Here is a 20,556-nt window from a genome sequence, read left to right as displayed (position 1 = left end):
CTCGTATAGCCTTTACCCTCTCTTCCTCTGTCACGACCACGCGATGATTTACGCCAACAACCGTTATTGCTTCCCGCTTGGACGCCATTTTGACACTCGCTCGCAAATTTTTTTCTTTTTTTTTATTTACAAGTACTTTACAATCAATTCTCGCATTGAGAATTTTGAGTAAGTTTCTCTGGCGTGGCGCAGTGACATGGCTAATTATTTATAATAAGTTAATACACTTATTAACTTATTATAAGTAAGTACGATTTATAAAGAAGTATAGTTTATAAATAATAATATTATAAATAAGTAAATATTACTTATTAGAAATATCTAGCTGAATCTAGTGTTTAGGTCTAACGGATAGTGTTTTCTTAGCCTGCGGATCTGGTCCGACGTATTAAGTAATTTAGTAATTAGGGGGTTTCGGTGTTTGTTAACTCTTTTGATATATCTATTACTACATTTTGTTATTTCTTCTTTGACTGTGGGTATCTTGAGGTTACGATGTATTGCTTCGTCGGTAACATACCAGGGTGCATCTATTAGGGATCTTAGCGTTTTCGATTGCAAGCGTTGAAGTATTTCAATGTTGGAATTACTTGCTGTACCCCATAGTTGGATTTCGTAGGTCCAAACAGGCTTTATTATATTATTATTTTTATTATTTATTATAACAGGTCTTGTAGAGTGTAATTTTGTTCTGCGTGCTTAGGTTGGAACGTCGGCCAATGAGCCAGTAGAATTTTTTAAGAGTAGCCTTGAGTTATTTCGATTTGCCTGTGATGTGTTGTTTCCATGTTAATCTCCTGTCCAGAGTCATGCCCAGGTATCTGACTGAATCCTTGTTAGGAATTGTTATATCGTTAATGGTCACCTGTGGGCAGGTTTGTTTCCTCAGCGTGAAGGTTACTTGTGTGGATTTGTTTTCGTTAATTTTGAAGTCCCATTTGTGAAACCACTTTTCCATAGAGTCGAGACATCGCTGGAGAGTGAATGATGCGATTATCGGGTCTGCGTGGGATGCTAGTAGCGCTGTGTCGTCAGCAAATGTCGCTACAATTATTTCTGTTAATATTGGTAAATCGGCAGTGTAGATGGAGAACAGGGATCTCTAGGGTGATTTCTAATTTTAATATTATTATCGTGAGCATTTATCATCATATTGTAATTATTCTAACTATATTTAAATACGTTACATTTTATATTTTATTGCAATTACAATTTGTATATATGCATACTTATTTTTACATTGCATGTTAATATTAACATTCTTATGACATTTCTTTCGTCGTGGATGAAATTAATTTATGTATATATTAACAAAAAATGTTCAAAAGCCATTAATAAAAAGGAATACATATAAACAATATGGACTACGAACAAAGACGTTTTGTAATATGATTCATGTCCTATAAAAACGTTTAACTTTTTAGAAGCATTAAATATTGGTATTTAGTAAAGCGTACATTAGTACAGAAGATTTTGCAAAATAAGTAGAACTATAAAAATTTGTATTACAATGGCAAAAGAGGGATAACACCTTTTAGTAAACAATAACTGTCATATCTCACGCTGGAAAGTTAATTTTAATTTTCTAAGACTAAAGAACAAAGTTTCTATATCTCAGAAGCAATTTACAGTACTCATTTATCGAAAAATGAAGGATGCATTACTCAGATACACAATATTTATAGATAAATCATATTATTTATGACACGCAATACTCTAATTTTGTACTAAATAAAAAAAAAAAGGGAAATAATATACAGATTAATTCTTTATTATACACGTGGTAACGTTCTTTATGAGCTTCTTTAAAAGACCAATAAAAGTGTATTTTATAATGCTATATTAATTACTTCGAGTATTCTAGTTCTGTTTGTTTCTGGGCTTTGGTATTTACTAAAAGGTTATCAGATCTTCAATAGTTGGTCGCTCAGCATTCAAAAGGAAAAAAAAATTGAATTTATTTTAACATACTTTGCAAATGGTATAGCGTGCTCGTAAATCAAACATGCATACATGTATATATTACATATACATATCACTACACGCCTGACAATTATTCAGCACCTACACTAGCGCTTCAACAAGCGTGATAGCAAGAAACAAAATTAAGCAACCATATATTACAAGTATTGAAAAACAGAATAAAATAAAATGTGTATTTTAACAGTTCCTTTATTTCTTCATATCACTATGCAAAATAAAAACTACAGCAAAGCTACCTACCCTCCGATTTCAATGACTTTGGACAGGTTGTAGAAATCGATATTTTGGACAATTTTTCTCTATACATGGAACTGACAGTCTCGCTTGGTTTACGAAATGTTTGCGAAAAACTGCCAGTATCACTACTGTGAATTCTACCTGTAACGTCTGTGGTAACATATGCGTCAGTATTGGTTGCTTATGTTTTGGTTCTAAACAAGTGTTAGGCGAGCTTAAAGGTCCCGTGCACAACTGCATATGCGAGGCTGCAGGAAATACCTGTTATAACTCAATTAAAAGTGGATATCATCACTGATGTATTGGGGTTAAGTTTGAATTGGATTTTTCAGTCCGATCGCCGCTAGGGAGCCGGCAACGCTTCCATGAAATAATAATAAATTAATTACAAAAATTATATACGACACTTTTAAATGTTCACTATTTTTCTTTTCCGTGTCATATGGTGTTCAAATGTTAGTTTTTCTTTGTGCTTCGATGTTGGAATTCGTTCAAACATTAGCATTTTTTTTCTTTTTATATATCTCTTCATATATGTATACGCATAATATATAATATATATTTTTAACCGTTTTTTTATATTTGTTATTAGTATTTATTAAAACTGTCCTTATTTTTACAATTAATTTGTTATTATTTTATGCGAGCGTTGCCGGCAGCCTCGCCGGACCGGATTGAAAGATTTAACCCTAACCGAAACCCAATATATATTGATGGTGTACACTTATAATTGAGTTACAACAGACATTTCATTCAGCTTCACATATGTAGTTGTGTATGGGGCCTTTAAGCTCGCCTGACTCTCGTTTAGAAACGAGAGATAAGCTGCCCGTAGCCGGCAACCGATACTGACGTATATGCTGCCACAGATGCATAACTAGAAGTAAAATTCACTGTAATGTCACTATCATTAAGTAATTTTCCCGTAGTTTCATCAAAATAAATACTGAACGATCGAAACGTTTAATTAATTTCTACATCAGTAATTCAAATGTAATTTTCAATTTATCAATCGTTGTTTTTGTTATCAATTGTTGTTTTGCATATTCCAATTAAATACGATAAAGAATAACATGAATTTTTTGCGCGTAATTTATAATAATTGACAATGCAGGTTTGTTTGCGACTTATATAACAATTTTAATTAATGATAACAACGTCTTCCAACGATAAATTTATTCATTCGGGGAAGCGCAAGTATACATATATATAATGTATAATATTTAAATTAAAGTTGTGTAGTTAGTTTGAATCTATCAACCTGATCTGTGGAATCGGAGAGTCCAATTCTTAAAACCAAGGATTTTTTGGATATTCTGTGCTGTGATTCAATCATATTTACTTAACAATTATTTTATTATATATGTCTGTTTTCACCATGAATGAAATAATTAAAAAATCTCTTAACTTTGCTCTTATACAGAGCGTTTTATTAAATATTTTATGTAGTAATTAAGAATGTTATTTACAAAAGTTATTTCGCTATAAAAATATACAACAATATACAATATAACAGAAAGAAATTTCATATTAATAACTTTTTCATTCAGTGATAACGTTGTCAATATGAAAAATAAATATATATGCTTTCTATTTATAGAAAAAATATGAAAAATTCAATACAGATAAAAATGGCTATTCTAACAAATTTTATATTTCTAATAATAATCTTTAAATTTATTACATTTATATTTATATACTTGAGGTGGGCAATGTTGATACAGCGCCCTGTATATTAAATGGAAATTGAGATTCAATTGCCCAGAAATTTTATTACTATGCTTTTATGAATTATTTATGCTCAATATTATATTTTGTAAATTATTATATTGCGCATATTTAGTGAATACATGAATTAATGTGTATCAGAAAAATATTCTTAACAATTTTTTATGAATTTCGTAATTTCATGAATTTTAAAACTCATGAAAATATTAATAAATAAATACCTATTGGATGAGTATAATTGTTTTTGAGTATTGAATACAACTTGAAACATAATTCAAACTGTATAAAAATTTCGTTGATACATCTTCAGTGACTGTCACAAATTAACGTAGTTTAGGAAAATATCTTTAATCACTTTTTATAGATCTTTTTTATAAATCTAATGTTGTTATTTTTGTATTCAGAGGTAGGATCACAATAGCTATTATTTTATTCTTTGGATAAATCTATCACACCGTTCTGAGCCGAAAAACCTTTATTGCGCTTTCTTACATGGACTAGGGATAAAAACAAAAGAACATCTTAAACCTATCGATTAAATCTATCGATTATATCTAGAACTATTTCCTAGTTACTATTTATTGTAACTAGTGCATCTGCATATGGATGGCGAGCGCGAACTCACGTTGTCATTTTCAACATCTAATATCACGAATTTTTATGTTCATAAAATTAGTCAGTTATCAAATAGATTAAAAGTACAGTCAATTTCATGAAATATGAATAAACTTCACTGTGATATCACATTTCCTCTATCACGAGCCTTTCTGAATCGGTAAGTTTTCCAACTCTAGTTCAGTGATGGCCCGCATTCTTCGGTAACAGCGTGCTATGCTATGCGTTCATTTTAGTCGGTAAGTCAGTTCGTTTACTAATATCGATAGCCAACTTAGTTAATCACAAAAATATTGTATAATTTTCTACATTAGGTATAAAAATATTCGACAATTTTAATAAAAGAGTTAAATGTAAATTCTAGTGTTCAAAAATTTAAAAATTACATGATAAAGGAAAGTTAGATACATATCTATTAGATATAATAATTGCAAGTAAAATGAAACAAAACTTCTACAGTTTGTCTGTAAAAAGGTTTTCTTCTATTTTTTCATAATAATATCTTATGTTTATATCGATATTTTTGTTTCTATTATACATATACAAAGCAACTTATTTTGAAAATTGGTAACATTAAGAGTAATATTAACAAAAAAACTGTTTTGGTTAGCTCAAGTACCAAATTTGAAGTTGAGAAAGGTTGCACATTGAGAAAGTATAATCCGAATGAATATTAACTTCACATTAAAGAGTGTTTTAACGCTTGCTTATAAATTTCTACAAAACGTATTGTTGAAAGTATTCGGTAAGCGTTTAGCAAATTTGAAAACATATATTAGGATAGAATGTATATTATATATTTTCTAGTTAATTTTGCTTTCCAATTTTTAGATATAACTTCACATCTTGATCTGTTCTTCACATTCTATTGATTTTATATTTTTAGTTGAAGAAACTAAAACTCAAACTCTTTACTACTATAATTTGTTATCATTTATGTTACTTAATTAAAAAATTGGAATGAAATAGCAATAGTATTTTTAATATATATTGATGGAACAAATATGCTTTAACGCAGAATAACTAGATATATATCTATATACTATAATAACAATATGTGTGAGTACACATTATTTACAACTAAAATAAATATTAGAAACGAAATGAAACTTTAAATTGCAGAAATTACAGTGCAAAGTAACCAACGCTGTTCTAACATATGATAATTATACATATATCTACATTAGCTGTGCTACAATAATTATTGGATTGCAGATTTTTATGTAAATTCATATCTCTATGAAGTTACAATTGAAGAAACGGACCTAAGTAGAGATTTATTTCATTTTTTAAATATTATAACTTAAATTTTGTGCAATTTTCTCTAAATATCTTATACATTGTTGGATATAATGTACATTCTGCACATGTTTGTAACTGGAGTCTAGTAATTACACAAATTTAGAATATACAGCATCATTTTTAACGTATAATGTTGTACAAGAACTTCTGGCCAGATAGATTTATCGTTTTAGATTTCAAAAGCAATATCTGAAAGAAACTTAACTAGTATTACATATAAGGACATGTCAAATAAAAAAAAAAAGAAACAATACAACAAATAGGGTACCAATTAGGGTAGACCATGTTCTCCGATTTTCAATTTTTTGCCACATCTGCTAAAATAACAATATTTGAGGAGAAAATGATATCTGCAAAATTTTAGAATAATTGGACGAAGGATACTCGTACAGCATATAATTTAATATTTTGAAAATTAATACTCCTGCTAAAAGTTTAAATATAAAACCATTGATTTATTTTCCGGGGCAACTGTATGTATTCCTAGAAAAAGATCAGTAATCAGTTTTTATGTAACACTCAGCCAAGCTATACGCTGTCCACCGTGGACTAATATTCACTACTTGAAAAACAAAGAAGTCTAAAAATTATTTAAGTGTCAATTATATTTTGCGGTAATGATTTCGTTCAACAATTTCACATATTGTTTATACAAAACATCAAATTAAAAGTATATATTAAAAGTACAAAAGATATAGGTAAAATGAAAAACATTAAAGATGACTAAAGATAAATAACACGACTTGAACGTGAAATAAAAAATTCATAATGAATTTTAATATTTTTTTACAGCGTGGTATCGTTCGATTATAACTTTATTTAGTCATAACTGATAGTGTAACTTTTCAATTCATTTTAACACCACTAAATTGGTGTATTTTATTATATACTGTACTTTGTGAAAGCAGAAAAAGTGTCGCGATTAATTGGGAACAATTGCAGTAAGCAATAAGTGATAATAACAAAAGAAAAAAGAAAACACGTTGCTAAAGTCAAGAAGGGCGATGTTCTTCACAGAGGGGTGATCTCCCCTGCTCGGTTGGCTTAAGTCGTATAAGCAGCTTATATCTAAATCGTATGTCGGAATAGTTGAAATTTATGTTTTATTATTCTCTTATCATAGCTTTTTTTATTGCAATGGCACATTATTGGCTGGTTATTTAGATTTTATCTAGATATATGAATGATTCCAGTGGTATTGCGTATGTCTGGTTTTTTCGTGATATTGTGAATTGCGGTAGATCGAGCTGTATATTAGGCTATTTGTCTTGATATTGTGTATGTTTGACCAATGATTTCGTATTAATTTTAGAACGAATAAATCTATGCGAATCGTTGAAGCTTGCAATGCAATTTGTTCTTACACTTTTGATGTAATTGAACTGCGGATAACAGGCTCCGAGGTACTTTCATTCAAACAGACGTAACTTATCCACCGTGCTTGAGCAGATATTGCAAATCGGGAAACATTACGTTAGAATTGGTCTTATCAATAGCTTGTGGCATAGTATTTTCACTTTACTGCAGCAATTGTGTACAGCAAATGCTCTTGTATTTTCTCTATTTGTCTTTCTGTGTACACGTTGTGGTTCAGCTTAAACTCCATATGTACGCTCAAATAGCGAATTACTTCTCTGCAAAATGTGAATAAGTTGCTATTGTTACTGTTATTTAGGTGGAATTTGTTGGCGTAAGTGGAGATGATTGGAATACAATTTGCTCCCATTTGCTTATATTAATTTTTAGTTTCCACGTGTAGAAGTAGTTGTGTATTACGTTAAATGTCTATTGTAATTGACCTTTAGCTCTTTATATTTTATCGTCTCTCGCCTATATCAGTAGGTCGCTCGCGAATGCTATTGCCCCTTTAGTTTTGTCGCTATTGGGTCTTACGTTTGAAGTAAATCGTTTATGTGTAGATGCTCTCCAAATGAAGTTACCCAGGCCGGCGGCGAATATTTCCTTCAGAATTCTTAAGTCTTAAACCAGGCTGTTGTCGCGTAAAATTCGTGATAAAAAAAGGAAGAGCTGAGCAATAGCTTAACTTGACCGTCCTTTTATATTTTCATATGCTTCTATTCACAAAAGTGATTAAGTACAATGTTACAATGAAGTACAATGAAGTTACAAAGTACAAAAATAGTTGTTGAAATCGCGGCCAAGACTGTACCCAAGTCTAGTCTCGTGGTCGAATGCTCGCAGTCTTTATATCTTGAGTTTGTTGGAGTTGAGGGACAAGGAGAGGGTCCTGAGTGCCCTATGTAGTGGTGTTGGGCCACGTGCAAAGGTAAGGTCAAAGTCTAAAGGTTCATTGTCAGGTAGTGTGGAATGACGTGGATTTGGGTATGGTCGCTGTCACACTGTCGTTTACATTATGAATTAGACATTACATTATTTATTTTTGACGGTAAAACTCAACAATCTGTAACGAGTATATTTCTGATAGCACTGTAGAGGACTTGTATAGCGGATGTTCGATCGTGAGATTTATTAGATGTTATTACTTGTTGTTGAAACCATCGAATATATTTAAAATAATAAATTAGTATACAGGCTATATTCGCTGAGTCGCTCGTACAGTGTATAAATCGCAAAGTAAGATCGCTAATTAATACTCGATCAAGTTATCGAACCTTTTAATGGTGTTACTGGATGAAACAGCAGGTGATAATTATACGGTAAAACAACTAAAAAAACAATCATGTTAAGATGTAAGCTAATTTGACAGAAGTCTATATCAAGATAGTTCTAGCTGTGAGAGAAAAAGATACTAATTTCTATATGTCGGAGATCTAGGGACATCGGGCCTTTCTTTTGGAATTTTGGCAAGATCCCCAATACTTTGGTCCAAACTATTCATTATAGCTGTACTGGAATAATAGAACTTGGAAGTAGTTATTGCGATACGAGCTGATTATGTTTGCCCAAGGTTTGTGACAGTGGGTTTGGGGTCGAGGTGACACAACTGGTAACCGAACGTAGCCACGGTCGCGGGATGAACGTTTTTACTTAACAGTAGAAGTACCAATATCGAGGGACACACGCTGCATTAACAAACAAGCCCCGGGGCAGGAGCAATGACGGCTTCACGCGGGTCTGCCTAGTAACGGCGCCTGGAATTTTGTTGATAACCCCGGTCAATACGCAATTGACAAATGTGATCGTGTCAGTCTTTTATTCTTATGATCACTTTGGAGAGTTTGCACACAACGTCTGATCAATCAGTCAGAAGGATACCGTGCGTCACAGCTAACGTCATTTTGAGTTTCAAAACATATTCAATTGTACAAAGAGTTATCCCGTTGACCGTGGAATCGTTTGAACCTAAGAACAGTATCTAATAATCACGTTAAATTGTTAAACCCTGTTAAATCAACACTTGTACATATAATTGAAAATATAAAACTCATTGAACGACAACGATGGCTTGTCCTAATGAAGATACGCAACGCGCCCCTATACGTAATATAAGATGATAGTAATTGTAAGAAAAATGCAGCTCAAAACAGACGATGGTAGAATTGTTAATGAAATAAACAAACTCAACAGGTAGGGTAAATAAATAATATAAAATACGTTACAAAACAACCATTACTACTATTCTTCATAGAACTTGGACCTAATGAAAATAACAAAAAAATTTACAAAATAAATAGACCTTTAAGCACTGTAGTTCCTTTCGAGTCTCCTAAAGATAAAATGGATATTTTCCAATACATACAATGTCTATCTTACGGCCGTACTAAAAACTATTGCTTCAGAGCACCAGCTATGTTAAGCGCGCTAATAAACACTTCACCTCGGCATGTCTCTTGCAACACAAAATAGTAAATGTAAGTTGCTAAAGTTGTCAGAGAAATCATTCTGCTAGTTATAAGGGATATAGCAAGAAACCGCCAGAAAAAACTCTATCTCACACTTAAACGTAAAACAATTAGTAACTGCATATTAGATCACAACAATAATACATACATTCAACAAACTAATGGTATCAAAACCTATGTACAGGCAATTTTATCGCCTTCGTCAAGGCTAAGAAGGATCTACCCGATCGTGACAACGATCTTTACAAAACACAAAACTTGTAACCGATACGCTCCTCGAACAAATAAAATTGCTACAGCAACAATCATAAGTGATAAGTACGATGATACAACTACTCACCACCGTGATTCTAAAGAATAACTAATGGCCACTAATTTAAAGATTGCGATCTGGAACGACAGTGGATTGTCACGAAAAATCCGGGAACTAAAAGTTTTCTTACAAACTAACGAAATAGATATTCAACTCATGTCCAAAACGCTCTTAACACTAGACTACCACACCAATGAAATTGACTGGTTTTACAATTTTATTTTTAAATTCCTACTTCATGTTATATTGTTTTTCCGCAATGATGTAACGACTTTCGCAACGATAACTAAAAGAATAATATAATGAATTTTATTTTGTTTCTTATGTATTCAAACTCAAAACAATTTCGTATCAAGGTTACTTACACCAACACCAGACAAAAATTGCTGGTGCTTGTCAAAGTGTAAAAGGATCCTGCGATCTGTTTATCGAATCCCACTTAACCAGTTTCCTCGTTTTCTACAACTTTCCATACGTTTTTCAAATTTTTACCGCGTATCGTTCGATATGACGATATCAGATGTTAGAAAAATTCCGGATCGATCGCTGGATCGTTAGATGCTAACGCTAGAAATACCACACCAGTCGAAACGACTGGTTCTACAATTTTATAAATTTGTCAAGCCTTGTTTAGGCATCGTGGTCCCAGATGGATCAATAATAGCAAAAATCTACTACAAACATGGAATTCCTTCTGTAAGAAAGTAATAAATCAATAAATATAAAATTATTCTATTATTACGTATTTTTTAAAGATCAGTCATTTTCACTGGTTTTGGTAGAAATAGCTTCGTGTTAACTATCGGTAGTTTTGGTGTTAACAGATAAAAATCACGTGAAAATACCATTGTATGCTGTTTACGATACCAAATGTCCATCGAGCGAAGCTCATGGTGGCTCCGCTATAATTATTTTTATGATAGCACTAAACATGTTTATCTACAATCTACCACAGCAACCACCGTAACCTCTCAAGGTTAAATTAATTTACCCGCAGTGTACTTTTTCCTAAACATGCAGACTACCTGAAGAACATTACTCCAATTTTTCCAAATCCTTAGAAAATAAATTTCTCGCTGATGGTGACTCTAATGCCAAGTATATCCTATGGGACTCCAAGATAAAGTCGCCTAGAGATACGACCCTAGGTCATTTAGTGTCCTACCCATAGATGAAGTCACGTACTTGCCATCTGCGTACGACAGATCTTCACTACCAGATTTTTCAGTTATTAAAGTAATAAATTATACTCCTTTCAAAATCGAATCGAACTTGAATCTCAGCTTTGACCATTCGCCAATCTCGCTTACCTACTTATACAAACCTGTGCTCATTGCAAAAACGCTTCCCCTCTGCAATAAAATTACAAACTGGCCATTCTTCAAGAAGTTCCTAGAAGAAAACATTAATTGCAATATTCCGGTAAAAAATGCTGAGCATATTGAATTAGCCATAAGCAAATTTACCAGCCTGATCCAAGAGGCTAGATGACTCGCTACTAAACACTTCAGTGATATTAGACAAGTAAGCGCTTAATCTCAGTACGTTCTTCAAACAATTAAACGCAAAGTAAAATATATCTGACAGAGACACAAAAGCATCATAAACGAGAAAAATCTTAATGCAATTACCAAGGAAGTTAAACGATTAATACAAAATCACTGTAAAGATCAATTCTAATTTTACATCTCAAGCCTCTCGCTTAAAGAGGACATAAACTATTTGCTCCGAAAAGCTACCAGAAGGCACAGAAGCACAGTTTGTTCCCTTTCAGTTATTCAAAAAGCGAACGGTACGTGGGTGAAGAGTCCCTTAAAAATATCATGCCATTCACTGAATAACTCCACAGTACGTTGCAATGCAATGAATCAAATATCGCTTTAACCCATTTGCATCATGGCCCTACTTCGGAGGACTGGTCCTTATCACTGCGCGTGGACGGTCGTAGGTGCAGTAAATGACATCCGAATTCTTCATGGAGTTTATCGAAAATTTACTGTTCAAAACGATTGGTAGACAATGCTACCTCGCAAAAATCGCATCTTACATTCTTTGTAACAGAGGAAGAAAGTAAAAATTATTTACTTAAAAAAAAAATTATTTAGATTAAAGTGGAAATAAATAAAAGCGGATTAATCTGCGCTTGGATGCAAATGGGTTAAATAATTTTTGGGCGGCTCTATATACTGCAATAGCATCTGAAAATCCTTAAGTTATTGAAACTTCTATAGCGACACGTGAGCTAGACGACAATTCGAATCATGTTGTTTTGCCTGGGAGTATCAACATCGTTAGGACATACATAATGTAATAATAAATAAACTCCAGGCAAAACAATGTCGCCGCTACGTGCAACCGTAAAACAAAGTCGGATTTAAATTTTCCGACACTCCCCCGACCAGTATAAATAAACGAACGCGATCGTAAGGTGAACAGTGTACCAGTGTCAGTCTCCATCGATCTTATTAGCGATCTATACACAGTCTTTAGCGAATCTGTTAGTACCGATCGTCTTAGCGAACATTTATGAAATATTTTAAAATATATTCGAGTTATCTCGTCATTTAAACCACACGACCAATCATCCTCTACACTTCACAATTAAGCAATACTTTGCTATCGCTTATTAAATCTGTTGAGGTTATTCGGTGTGTAAACGGAGAAAACACGTGGATAAATTGTAAGGTAGAAAATATATTTAAATAGAAGTGTAATAAGTAAAAATACAATTTGAGCTGGTCCAGATCCGCACGCTAGCTGTGTTACCTAATAACTGAAAACCCCGAAGCCAACGTCGCCTGTCTACTGTTTATGGCCTGACTTCGTCGCAGTCTTTTGTCTACGCGCTGTCGATGGCTTCAGTGCTTGAGAAAACTAAAAAAGACCAGATGTAGAGTTTTCTTAGAAGTGGTAACCACTTCAACAAAATCATACCTGGACAATAGAATATTCTTTGTTCAATACATTCGATAAAGATACTATTTCTGACCTATACGCTATCACTGTTCTAATAGTAATAATAGTCTAATAGTAATATCTTCTGGCCTGCATTGTACACTCTATATGTATACAACCGATATCTCGACCAGCTATGAAACTATTTTATTTATATTCGCGGATGATACAATAATTCTAGCCACCGACGAAGATCCTAAGATTTTATCAACATTGTTGCAACAACACATACGATCGCCAGAGCACCGACTAAATTAGTGGAAAAAGAAATATACTGATACACGTAATCACATCACTTCCACGTTAAGAACGAACAACCATACCACCATTACATATCGTGAATGGATTGTATCCCAGACCCAACTGGTTAAATACTTTGCGTTACGTCTTCGCTCCAAGCTAACGCGAAGCTAATCTATACGCAAAAAGATCCAACAAATTCGACTCAAGAAGAAAGAAGTATTCTGATGAAACCAGCAGATATCTGAATTAGGCTTAGAAAACAAGTTACTTACGTATAAGTTTATTATCGAACCAAACTGGACATGCGACTTCCAGTTGTGGCACATAGCAATGAAAAGTCACATGATTGTCACGTTTTATTGAATTGCCGCGTTTGCTTGAACGCGAATTTAATCAACAAATTGTATGCACACGAGTAGCGTTAACTAGCGTTTAATGCAACTGGCAATAAATTCCACGTTTCGTTTAACCTGCTATGTGCGGGAATACTGGCACGGGAAAGGATTAAAGTTGTTGGAAATAAATTATCAATATGCAACGATTTATTCGAATCTTACTCGATTTCTATATTGACAATTGACTGACAGACTGACGGATGTAAAACTCTTCGGTTGACAAAATGACGATAACTAACTGCTCTAAGTCGCTACGTTTATTTATATCTGTTGGAGATGAAAGGACATCGGGGTCTTTCTTTTGAAATGTTTGGCAAGATCCCTAATGTTTGTTCAAATTACCAACCTTGTTTACAATTTTAAATTTTCTTAGTATCGTTAGGTAAATTCATCACAAGATATAGCTTTTTTTCGAGTCGCGGGTCGCGCGTTTCAATTTTGTTTTCGCGTTACGGCTGGTGCGGGACGTAACAATGGTAAAGCTTAAAACTGTATAGCCGAAAATATACTCAGAACGATAGTAGATGCACCATGGTACGTTCGAAGCGATGAAAGTAGTAAAGGTCTTCAGATAAACTCTATTATAGAGGAAATAATACGATTATGCAGCCGATATAATTTAAGGCTAAACGATTATCTCAACGCACTAACAAGAGGTTGATCCGATTAACACGTTGGTCGCCCAGCGTGATGCGGCTAAGTTTCCTGCGGAGCCCAAATCCGACCGCCGATACGCAGAACGTAAATAGAGCGACAAGCGGGAATTCATTGTTTACCGCCTTTGATTCATTGTAAAAAAACATTATTTAGTTCTGAAATGGAGAAAGCGATAAGCTTTCCAGCTAGAGTATTCCGAGGGATCTCGTGGCAGATATCTCCGATCTTTCATTTGGTCGAAAAGCATACTTGTGAGACGTACATCAGTGATTTTTTCATCCTCAAAATGTTCAGTAAACAGCGTGAAAATATATTTGAAAGTGGGGAGAGTAGTAGTGATGACGAAGTCTACAACTAGTAGTGCAAAGTGCCCAAAATCACCCCAAATGTGTTTGGAACGTTTAAACAAATACCATGCGATATTGCAAAATGTAATATTTTATCCAGAATATAATTAATAAAAAGTATGGTATAATGTGTTTTTAATATTTTCATGTTGTATATCCTATATATAATATCCTATATTTAATTAACTCGAACAAGAAGAGCGTCATCCATACTTGGGTGACGGGGCTTCCACGGAAGTATACCCGTCACATAGATATGGGTGACACGACGACCAACGTGTTAATTAACTCGAACAAGAAGAGCGTCATCCATACTTGGGTGACGGGGCTTCCACAGAAGTATACCCGTCACATAAATATGGGTGACACGACGACCAACGTGTTAATTAACTCGAACAAGAAGAGCGTCATCCATACTTGGGTGACGGGGCTTCCACGGAAGTATACCCGTCACATAGATATGGGTGACACGACGACCAACGTGTTAATTAACTCGAACAAGAAGAGCGTCACCCATATTTGGGTGACGGGGTCCCCACGGAAGTATACCCGTCACATAGATATGGGTGACACGACGACCAACGTGTTAATTAACTCGAACAAGAAGAGCGTCATCCATACTTGGGTGACGGGGCTTCCACGGAAGTATACCCGTCACATAGATATGGGTGACACGACGACCAACGTGTTAATTAACTCGAACAAGAAGAGCGTCATCCATATTTGGGTGACGGGGTCCCCACGGAAGTATACCCGTCACATAGATATGGGTGACGTGGCGTCCAACGTGTTAATTCTGTAGACGTCGAAAAAAAAAAAAACACCCTACATCAACGATAAGTTCAACAGTCATCAATGAAATGTACTTGTGTATAAACGTAACCTTGCCATTTAAAGGGAAGATAAGCGTCTTCGTGATACATATTCCCAGCCTGTTATGGCAATTTGCTTGAATTTATCAATGTCCTGTTTGGACAAACTCTAAAGAAATTATGTGCTTCTATCGCACGAATTTGATGAGATAAGAAGTTTATCTTGGTTTGTTTATTCGCTCGTAATATTAGTTTTTGTGTAGCTGATAAAGGTTAATTGTAGTGTAATTTGATGAATATCGGAGGAACTCTACGATAATATGTTACAAGAATTGTTGTTTTTGGTGAGACGCGAAGAATTTTAATTTATTATATCAAATTAAAATTCCGGAGATTGCATATTTAGGAAATTGTATACATTTTTTACATAGGACCATTTACGAGTATTAAATGGAAAAATTATAGTGAATTTTCTTAAAGAATTGTGATATTTTAACTCTTTATAGTAAAGTAGTACATATTGCGTTCAAAGAATTAAATAAATCAATTGTTTAACGGATACAAGTTATTAGGATTTGGATAAGTAAAATCTCCAATTTATTCATGAGATTAAATTAAAGAGAAAAATAACTTATAATCAGTTAGGATTGATATGTTACACGAAACCTTGAATGTGTAAATGTTGTAAATGTTGTAAATGTCATAAGTGTTAAATGTTAAAAGTAGTTACTTTTTGTTGAAAAGTTATTATCTTCTTAAGATGCTCTTGGCTAATATATTAGAGTTATTCCAATAATTAACAACCGTTACAAAGATAAAAGTTTTGTTTTTAATCTGTGTTCGATAGAATCAGGATAAGAATAAGACAAAAATTGAAGAAAAAGGTTTAGAGGTAGAGTATTATTGATTAATTGAATTCGAATTGTACAGCTAATATCGGATAATCGAAAGTTCGATTAAGAAATAGCATAGCATCCTAAAGAACGTGAACTTTCTTAGCATATTTTCTTCGTATCTCCTATTTGTTGGAGATTAATCGCTATGGTGAAATATTTTTATTTGAAAATACCAGCAAATACGGAATCACTATAAATATATTACAGTTCTTAAATAATTAAAGCTTGCCAATTTTTTGAACGAATATTATTTTATATAATTCCTAAAGCAATATATTTTTAAAAATAATTCTCAATATTTTAAACAATTTTTCTGATGTAAATTGCAGATATTTATGCAAATATATATTTTTATAGAATGCAAGTAGAAACCTAGATATTTGTAATGTCATTATAGAATATGATTATAAGATTATAAGAATATGTTCCTTATTTTGAATTTTTCGTTCCTTTTTTTGGATTTATATTTAAAAACACATGCAAGAATATATTGCATATCTTGTACCTATGTGATACATTTATCTCATTAAATCGTCAACTGTGGATCACACGAAAATTTAAAATTTTCAATTGTTGATTAAACGTTAAGTACAGTAGCTTATAATATAAATTAATACAGTAATGCATGGTGGAGCAACAACCTTGATCACCTTAAATATCTCAGTTCTTTTTAGAAGTATAGAAAAACTTTGCTTATAAAAGTTGTACGGTACAAAGATAGCTATAATATAACAATAATAACTTTTTGTAAGTGAAAGGTTTTCAGAGATTTCAAGGATCCTCCATATTTTTTAATTTAAATTTCGCTTCCTTACTTTTTTATTTCTACCTGTTACGACCGTTCGCGGAGAGACATGATCGCGAGATAGCACGTCAACGAGAGTTGTAAATTCTCGCTACGATCATGTTAATCGACGCCGCGAAATAGTCGTTCCCCTGTTTCGTTTAGGATAACAGAGGTGGTTTAATGAATATAGCACTGTATTAACACTAATAAATTAACGTTTATTTCAACAACTTATTAACTAGAAAGATATAAATGGAACAACAAAAGAAATGTAACTACGTAATGCGCGATATAAGATATGTATTGACTGTTTGGCTTCTCGAAGCGTTCTGCCCGCCCTTCGATTTGTTGGTTTTTTCTGGAAGGCGACCCCCACTACGTTCGGATCACGCCACATTCTTTTACGCCAGATAAAATAACGGCCACGAATCGACGTTTCTGGAGGTCGCTCTGCTTAATGAACCATGCGCTTGCCACTACAATGTTTGTTTGCCGGGCAGCCGCGACGATCCGTCCGCGACATTATAGTGCCGCGACCGACAGTTAAGAATATGATCTATGGCAAGCCGCATGGCGTAACACTACCCATTCCACTTTACATACTTTTTTTTATATCTTATAGAGTAAAAAATGTTTAGACGATTTCTACGAACCCTAGAAAAATAACAAATCTTACATCATAATAAACGTTCGAAATGATGCCTATTTGCATCGATTCAACATTGAAATCGTAAGATTGCCGAAACCACTTCTTGTCATTTCTGGTTTGTTTATGGTACGTGTTGCGATAAATATTTGTCTTATATCTAGTGGTGTTAGCTTTTCCACATACTATGTAGTATTTCGTAATATTCTCCACAAAAAGAAATCCAGTGGTGTTATATCGGAAGAACGAGCTGGCTACAAAATTGGATCGCTATGTCCTATTCATCGATTCGATAATAGGGAGCACTCTTACGTTTCTGTTATGCTTTGCCTCGTGATACAAATATCCACGTGTAACTATGTGCAATGACCAATGCAGGCAGAGTATTACAAGATGCGAGTCAAAAACTCATTGCACCGTACGACTCGATACTTCCGGATAAGTGCACGGACTTCGGCAATCCGACGATCGCAAAGTTGCATCGATGCAAACGAACTAGAGACAAAAAGATACGGCAAACAATGAAAAAAGAACGGAGGTCACCTTGCAAGAAAATTATTACTGCCATGTCGTACGTCTTTTGTCAACAAAGTTTCCCCATATTTCTAGAAGGTGATCAAAGTTATTACACCCACCTTGTATAGTAAGAAACAGTAGGCGATGATATATGCACTATATATTAGGTTAAGTAAAAAGTTCTGAGCGTTTTTCGCTAGATGTCTTTAGTGAGCCATATCTCACGATGTGCACATCGCATCGAGTCATAGTATACACCGATTTCAAGGTGATATTACGCATCAAAAAGGTTCTTTGTCAGTTTTGTGTTCGGTGAAGCCAGTTGTGTGTTACAGCGTTCGAAAATGGAGATAAAAAAAGAGAAAATTCGATACATTCTTCAGTACCACTACGACCAAGGTGAAAAGGCGGAGCAGGCGGCCAAAAAAATTTGTGCTGTTTATGGACCCAGTACAGTATCGAATGCAACAGCAAAGCGGTGGTTCCAACGATTCCGTTCTGGTAATATGGACGTCGAAGATGAGGCACGCTCTGGTAGGCCAATCGTCGAAAATGTGGATAAAATCATGGAAATCGTCGAGTCGGACCGGCATGTGAGCACTTATTCCATTGCCCAGGAACTGAAGATTAGCCAGAAAACCGTTTGGAACCATTTGCATAAGGCTGGTCTCAAGAAGAAGCTCGACGTATGGGTGCCACATGAATTGACGCAAAAGAACCTTTTGGACCGAATTGATGCCTGCGATTCTTTGTTGAGACGTAACGAAATCGACCCATTTTTGAAGCGGATGGTGACTGGCGATGAAAAATGGGTCACATACGAGAACAACAGCCGAAAAAGATCGTGGTCCAATCGCGGTGGGCCGGCCCAAACGATCGCCAAGCGTGGATTAACGGCCAAGAAGGTTTTATTGTGTGTTTGGTGGGATTGGAAGGGAATCATCCATTATGAGCTGCTCCCATCGGGGCAAACACTTAATTCGGACCTCTATTGTCAACAACTGACCAGACTGAAGCAGGCGATCGACCAGAAGCGGCCAGAATTGGCCAATAGGAAAGGTGTTGTGTTCCATCAAGACAACGCCAGGCCGCACACATCTTTAACGACGCGTCAGAAGCTCCGAGAGCTTGGCTGGGAGGTTCTATCGCATCCGCCGTACAGTCCAGACCTGGCACCAAGCGATTATCACCTTTTTAAGTTTTTGCAAAATTTTCTTGATGGTACAAAACTGGCCTCAAGAGAGGCTTGTGAAAATGAGCTGGTCAAGTTTTTTACCAATAGGGACGAGGACTTCTTCAACCGCGGAATTATGAAATTGCCTTCAAAATGGACAAAAGTAATCGAACAAAACGGCGCATATTTAATCTAAATCGAATAATCTTGACTATGTTAATTTCATCGTCGAAATAAAGCGAAAAAGCGCTCAGAACTTTTTACTTCACCTAATAGCAAAAGGCAACGTACAAAAAGCTTTCTTATTATTTGAAAAGACAGACAAGTATTATATCTTTTACTGTTATCAGTAATGTGCAAACTTGATGACATAACATGGCTGTAACATATCATAATTGCAAAAGTATTGTTAAATATCTATTATTAAATACTGTATTGTAGATAATATTTCATATATCAAAGTTATGTTTGTATACTGGAAACATTGGTAATATGTTTTATATATTTTCAGTGTATTTTATATATTTGTACGTTTTACGTGCATAAATATTCGAATTCTATTTGAGTTAATAAGATTATATAAATATGTATATAATATAATATAATATAATAATAATACATATAATGATATTTTCAATACATAATAATAGAAATAATAGCAACAGTAATACATACAATAAATATTGATAGAAGTATAATAATAGTTCAGTTTAAAAAATATTTCTGAAATTGAATACAGCTATGAAATTGGAATATTTCTACTTCAGCATCGAAATAATCACGTCCCGTGATATTATAGATTCGATGGTAGAAGACTACCGTTTTACCCAAAACAACTACTTTTTCAATTAACGTTCGTTGAAACTTTGCTAACCTTCGAAAAAAGGAACGAAAGGTACTAGGCGGTGTCACGAATTGCTCGCTGATATATTGACAAGATCCGGTAGTGAAGAAAGTTTACAACATGCTGAAGTTTCGAGCGCCGGGACAACGAAAGTGCAGCTACACGGTGAGAATCTTAAACGCCAAAGTAGAGTTTAATGAGTAAATTTTGATGAAGTCGGCTTTCTTTTTCCGCATGCCTTTCGAACAGTTTAGAGACAGGTATATTTTGACGAACGTAGAA

The 20,556-nt window shown here is 34.1% G+C and overlaps 1 protein-coding gene across 1 annotated transcript in view; it reads left to right on the top strand.

Moving 5' to 3' along the window:
* Window positions 1–20,556, top strand: part of LOC117211777 — a 377,618-nt gene that overhangs the window by 127,168 nt on the left and 229,894 nt on the right. The window lies entirely within an intron of this gene.

The sequence above is a fragment of the Bombus bifarius genome, unplaced genomic scaffold (genome assembly GCF_011952205.1).
Source record: "Bombus bifarius isolate JDL3187 unplaced genomic scaffold, Bbif_JDL3187 scf7180000008243, whole genome shotgun sequence".
Classification (NCBI taxonomy): domain Eukaryota; kingdom Metazoa; phylum Arthropoda; class Insecta; order Hymenoptera; family Apidae; genus Bombus; species Bombus bifarius.
Note: the sequence above shows the minus strand (reverse complement) of the source record. Positions and strands in the feature narration are given on the sequence as shown.